A 6794-nucleotide genomic window follows, 5' to 3' on the forward strand; every position below is an offset into this window, starting at 1 on the left:
ATTGAAGGACTAAATGTTGAATGAAAACTATAAAATTGATAAACAATATCTTACCTTTGCAGGGTTCGCAGGGTGCTGGCATTTTGATTTATTTGTAATGTGCTTGTTTGGAACTAAGAGTTGACTTGTTTATTTACCCATTTTGCTGATGCTTTTATACGTTGACAGTGGAAGAAAAAATGACAACTGAGGCAAGGTTGCAACCTCTGTTTTTAAGCAAGTAAAAAGTGACAATGAGATAACAAAGGAAGTGGAATCAGGGATGGGACGGAATTTTATTATTGTTATCGAGTAGGAAAACTCTAGAACACAGTGGCTGTGACAGTGGGTAATAATCGACTTGAGAATTATTATTATTATTTACTGGGTATTTGTATTTGTAATGCACGACTAAATAGGTATTCTCAGATACATCTAAACTGGTTTTTTGACAATTTGGACTCATTTTTAAGCAACAACTTATAGGTATACATACAATACATAGATTAACTTTATGGCAACACGGCGTCACAAAACTATCATTTGCTCTCTGAGTATGTACCGTTACCTACCGCTTACACTAGTTGTATGGAAATAATTAACGCGAATAACGAAACAATTTTATTGTTTTTAAACAATAATGTTTCTCATTAGGTATTTAGTAACAAATCGTGATTTTATAAACACCTTAGTACATTGTTGTAGAGGCTGGAAAGTAAGCAATAGATGAACGAATTAGTTTAAATTCCGACCCGAAGGGGAGGCCTTCGATAATACGAGTTCATCTTGCACTTTTGGCCGAGACAACGTTGCGCTTTTCACAACCACTGCGAGGATATAATAGTAGATTGTTGCACCAAGCAGAAAGTTATTTACTATTGCACCGAGTGCCGATTTGGAGCCCGAGCGTCGGCGAGGGCTTTAAAATCATGAGTGCAATATAAATTACTTAATGCGAGGCGCATAATCTGCTTTTCTTTCAACTATTACAGGAATAGTAGACAAAAAAACTCATGCTAACCATTAGGTAATACGTGTCGTGAGCTCCGACTCACGAAAGAGGTAAACGCTTCATCTATGGTTATCTTGTCTATGAATATTGTCTGTGGTTAGGAACCGTTTAATTTAAATGTCAAAGTTTTTCTCACAAGCACTAATATTCAGTAATTTTATTTAGTTGAAAAGTAATAACGTCTGTAATAGCAGCTGGTGAAGCAGCTGCAATTCCTAAGAGCTAAGTATCTAGCATAGTTTGTTCCTTGCTAAATTTCATCTTTTACTTCATGCGTACTTGTATGCGCTTTACTTTACTTATCGGAGCTATCAAGCTACTACGGGATTGGTTATTCCGAACGCTAAGATAAACTTTGTGTGCTTAGCATTGCCAGCACGCTTATGAATACCTGTTTAAATGAAAGGTTTCCCTGTTTTCTCGAGAATTCTAGGTTGATTAAGTCCCATACTGAACGCGCCGGAACTGGTCAGTTACTTGGAACTGGGTTCGAGTTCGCGGCTTATGCGTGGCGTACGTTATTGCAGGTAATGTTCTATGTGCCGCGATATACGGTAAATTCGCCTTATGGGACAGAAGGCAGCCAGCCAGGTGAAGGCTGAAGGGTCGCCAGGTGACGGCAAAAGAATGGTGCTTGGAGTTATGGTTTAGCACACAAAGCTACAAAGGCACTGTTTAAAGTAATCTGTACACCAACTTTCAGTATCGGTCAGGTTGCTGACCACCTAAAGTGTAAGGAACGAATTATGCCGAGGCATTGTTGCCATGGACATGTGGCTCTCTAGTCAGAGAGTCATGTGTTGTATTACTTCCACAGGAGGTGACGGGAGCATAGAGATCTAAAGACCAAATATTAGCGAAGCAGATGTAGTACGATGTCTTGAGAGTTTAAGAGCTTACTTTGAGCCATACATATGGCATGATAACTGCGCGGGAATAATATATAAAGGTATGAACTTGCACTTGTTATAACCAGCAATTTGCCTTTTAAACAATCATATAGAAATCTGAGTTACATCCCTTCCCATATGTGCGGCGCCGGTCTTCGTGTCAGCTGACCGAGATGATGTAGGTCGGGGCGCGTGGATCGGCGTCACCACAAAATTTGGTGGAGGGCTGGATAAGGACCTAGGGATTGATAGAATAAAGAGAAAAATATTTAATTATTGCTGTGTAACAGAGCAAGTTCAATACCCGTAACGCCATCTATCGAAATTTAAAGGAACTAAAGTTTATTCATAATTTCTAAACAAGATAAATATTTTAAATTGTATGGACATCAGACCCTTTACATTTGACATGGTCGAATTGCATTTGCAAAGGGAAATTGCCAAAATTCAAAATATTTAAACTCGTAGCTTCATCGAAAGAAATCTTAATTATAACGTCTACTATTATGCAAAAATACATATTTTAAGATAAACTTGATGGATGTAGTGCTGTGAGAGATACTTATTTTAGGTTAATAAAGTTTGTAAACTAATTTATAAAATTCCAATCAGAATTGACGGATTTCGGAATTGGCCGATACCGGAAATGCGCCATTAGTAATTAATAGGAAAGGATTTTTTAAAATTATGCTTTACTATATTTTACTGGATGTAGTGATAAGTGAATGATTGACACGCAATTAATTCATGTATTATTTAAAAAATGATATTTATTTAATTAAGTACATATAAGGTGAAATACGGAAGTATTTTCTCAGTTCGTAAAATTGAAAATTCCTGTTGACATACAAGGACGCCATTATTTACGCCATTTTTTTACTGTGTCTTGTGGGTGTGGAGCTCAAGTGCTAACTGAAAATTTATTTGGTAAGTTATATTCACTAATTGTGTCGGAAAGTATATTAAATCAACCGTAAATTGTTCGATGGATACCATATTGTGTGGATTTCGTGTAATTCAACTGATATACGGAGGAAATTGGAGTTTTAAAAGTGAACCGAAGGGACGCCGACATTCATGTGTTTTTTCATGTCGGAAAGTTTGCGAGATGACTTTGTTTCAGTTTTATCGTGGAAAACCGTTACAATCGTCAATAAATGACGAAATAGTGATGATGCTCGTTCAATTGAGTCTTTTAGCGTGAAGGAGTACCTATGATCGTTCAATTTCAAATTTATTTAGTTAAGTAGGTATTGTGGTCTTGGATGGAAATAATGAGAAATCGTCTCGAGTACGAAAAGACGCCTATTCGTTTATGCTGATAATTGAGTAGTTTTTCGGTGACCGAGAGATTCACTATAATTGTAATTAATTGTTAGTAACACAGCTTATTTATGTATAGGAATCGAACTTAGGCGGTTCGTTTTACAAAACGACCCCGCAGGCAGAGGGGCCTTAGTAGCTGTTGCGGCGCCCGGAAAATTGTAAGCCGCGACGCTGCGCTGTGTGTGAGCCGTAGCGGACGGCCGAGTTTGCATTTTACGTTCAACTTATTAAAGTTGTATTAACAAGGTATGTTCTTTTACTAATAACTGTTAATTTGTGATCGTGTTATTAAAGATGCCTTAATTATTATTTTTATATGCTTCATTTGTGAACAACCAATAATCTCAATGGAAAGATAATTTATTTTGGAAAAGTTAAAAGTTTAATTCATTTGAAAATTTATAATTTATTAATGCTAAAATATGCCAACTTTTATGAGTTGATCTAATATATTTTGAGAAATAAATTTAGTGGCGAATATCGAATTTATTTGTCTATATATTTATAAATGTTCAATTTTAATGTAAATATGTGGACAACTTCTAAGTAGGTGTGTGCACTACAGACACGACCATATTTATTAAATTAGTTCTATTGAAATTGAACTAGGAGTTGGTAGTGTCATTTGCCAAGTTGAATTATTATCATTATTATTTTTTGTCAAATTTTGGTTGCAATATTTTATGTTACAATGCGATTAAATTTATAAGGCATTAGCCTTCAACATTTATGATGATGATTGGTCAGGTTAATTTTATTTAATTATTTTTTCTGACATATGTTACTTACGGATAGCGAAGGTATCATTTCTTTTGAAAATCCATTCACAGATTGGAACCTCTTATACAAAATGGATAATATATTACTCAATAGGCTATCTACTATAGCTAGCAATATTGATATGCTTGCTCAATCTGAAATATGTAGCAATATTCAAAACCTCGAAGAAGCAAAGATTCATGCTGCTAAATTGAAATCCATGTTAACTCGATTTGAGACTGAATTACTACAATACTTCAACCTGTGTAATGAACCTGATGCTGACGAAATATCAAATCTAACTACAATACAGCTCAAAGGAGAAGAAGTGTTAGCAGGAATGACTGCCAACATCAACATTAAATCTGACACTAGTGCTACCCGGACTGTGACTTCTGATAGAAGACTTAGCAAACTACCTGAGCTTAGTATACCTACCTTCAGTGGGAATCTACTAGAATGGCACCAATTTTGGATCAATTTCATTCATGTATCATATGATTGATGATAATCCTAGTTGGTGTACAAATTGTAATGGCTATCTAGTTTTAGAAGGCCTCCTGCAAGTTCAAACTTAAGTCAACTTGATCTCGACTTGAGGCAACTATGTATTGACCAGAGAACCTTGATGTCGACAAGTTGATGTACTTGAAGCATCACTCAGAGGCGAGGCTAAAAGACTATGAGGGTTGGATACTACCAACAAGAATTACGGAATCGCGATATCTACTTTAAAGGAGAGATATGGCAAAGATGATCTAATCATTGACGCTCATTATTCCACATTATATAAAATCAGAAGGGCAGAGAAAATTGAAGATTGCCGGAAGACATTAGACGAAATAGAGAGACATATTAGAGTTCTTCATTCGTGGAGAGGATATTAGTCATAATCATCTCAGATTTATGATAATGGAGAAATTTCCAGAGGACATTATATATGAGATTAAAATGAAAGTAAAGGCCGAATCAATTGAGGACTTAAGAAAACAGCTAGCAGTTATCATTACTGCACGAGAAGATGCCAGTAGAATCTTCTCTGAACAATCATTGAAAGAAAGTACTCAGTATACAGCGGAGACATTACATGTGAATAATGTATCAAATAATGGTAACAGACAATTCATGAATGCAAGACATAATAATCAGAAATTTAACAGGAGTAAACAAACATTTCAATGCCACAGCTCAGTGAATTCCAACTTCAACAGGACAGTAGACCTCATAAAAGGAGATACGAACCAGAAAATGATAGAAGACATTTTGATAACAAAAGGAGCAAGTATAGCTGTTTCTTTTGCCAAGGACAACACTATAACGATCGATGTAAGCAAGTCAAAACCTTAGAAGAGAGAAAACAAAAGCTTAACAACCGATGCTTTAAATGTTTTCGCCTAAACCATTTTGCCAAGCAGTGCAAGGAAAAGAAATTAAAGTGCCCACATTGCGGACAATTCGACTCGCACAATCAAGCCATATGCCCTGAATTATTCAAAATGGAAGATCTATCTGCTTAGATTTATCAAAATTAACGTTACTCTGCAATTCTTGTGGACAGACAGCCAGATTGTCATTGACTGGTACAACTCACATAAGCTATTGACACCATTTGTTTCAAGACGGATAGAGGAGATTAAGAATAACAAAACCTAAGGATGATAGACACTTCGCTTGTGGCCGCGGAGGGTCCTGCGGATATAATCATTCGGTTACTGCATCTTCAGAGTTAGACATGAATCAGTTGAATGTTTCAGCATCATCGGATACTGGATTGGAAACGTCGCAGGAGCACGAACTAGTACAAGGTACCACGACCAAGAAAGACCTAATAACGGCTTGGAGACGAGAGTTTACGTGAAAGATATAATAATTCTCATAAGGATGGAAAGTGGGGAAATCATCTCTCTCGTTAAACCTGATGGACTATGCAGAGTAGCGAAGGTGAAGTAGGTGATAAGGTGTTCACACGATCCATTGCTCATTGTACCCTTTAGAAATAGACGTCACCGATCAGCCACATAACATTCTTCAAGACACAGAAACTTCAAACAGAATCGAAGCTCAAGATGAAGACAACGGAGAATCAATCAGTATTCCAGCTACTGTGATTAATGACAGGATTGAAGTAGACGAATTCAGATCTCAGTTAACACCCACTGAACACACTAGGGTAGAAACGATTCCTTACATGGATACGAATATGGATGTGACCGATAGACGTTTGGATATCACAGATAACATGGATACGAATATGGATGTGACCGATAAACGTTTGATATGACAGATGACATGGATATAAGTTATGATTGTGCTTGAGTAATGACCTGGACATAAGCGACGGAGAGCAGTCGACGGAGGTGGAACAGGATAAGAAACGCCGAGCTGCAGTTCGAGCCCTGGAGAAGATCAGGGAGTGGACTCGCGACTTGATGACGTCACTCTAACTAGCTTCCTCGTCGGGAGTGTCGTGAGCTCCGACTCACGAAAGAGGTAACGCTTCATCTATGGTTATCTTTGTCTATGAATATTGTCTGTGGTTAGGAACCGTTTAATTAAAATGTCAAAGTTTTTCTCACAAGCACTAATATCAGTGTTTTTTTAGTTGAAAAGTAATAACGTCTGTAATAGCAGCTGGTGAAGCAGCTGCAACTTCCTAAGAGCTAAGTATCTAGCATAGTTTGTTCCTTGCTAAATTTCATCTTTTACTTCATGCGTACTGTATGCGCTTTACTTCGTATTATCGGAGCTATCAAGCTTACTACGGGATTGTTATTCCGAACGCTAAGATAACTTTGTGTCTTAGCATTGCCAAGCACGCTTATGAATAC

This window comes from Choristoneura fumiferana, chromosome 11, assembly GCF_025370935.1.
Source record: "Choristoneura fumiferana chromosome 11, NRCan_CFum_1, whole genome shotgun sequence".
NCBI classification, from domain to species: domain Eukaryota; kingdom Metazoa; phylum Arthropoda; class Insecta; order Lepidoptera; family Tortricidae; genus Choristoneura; species Choristoneura fumiferana.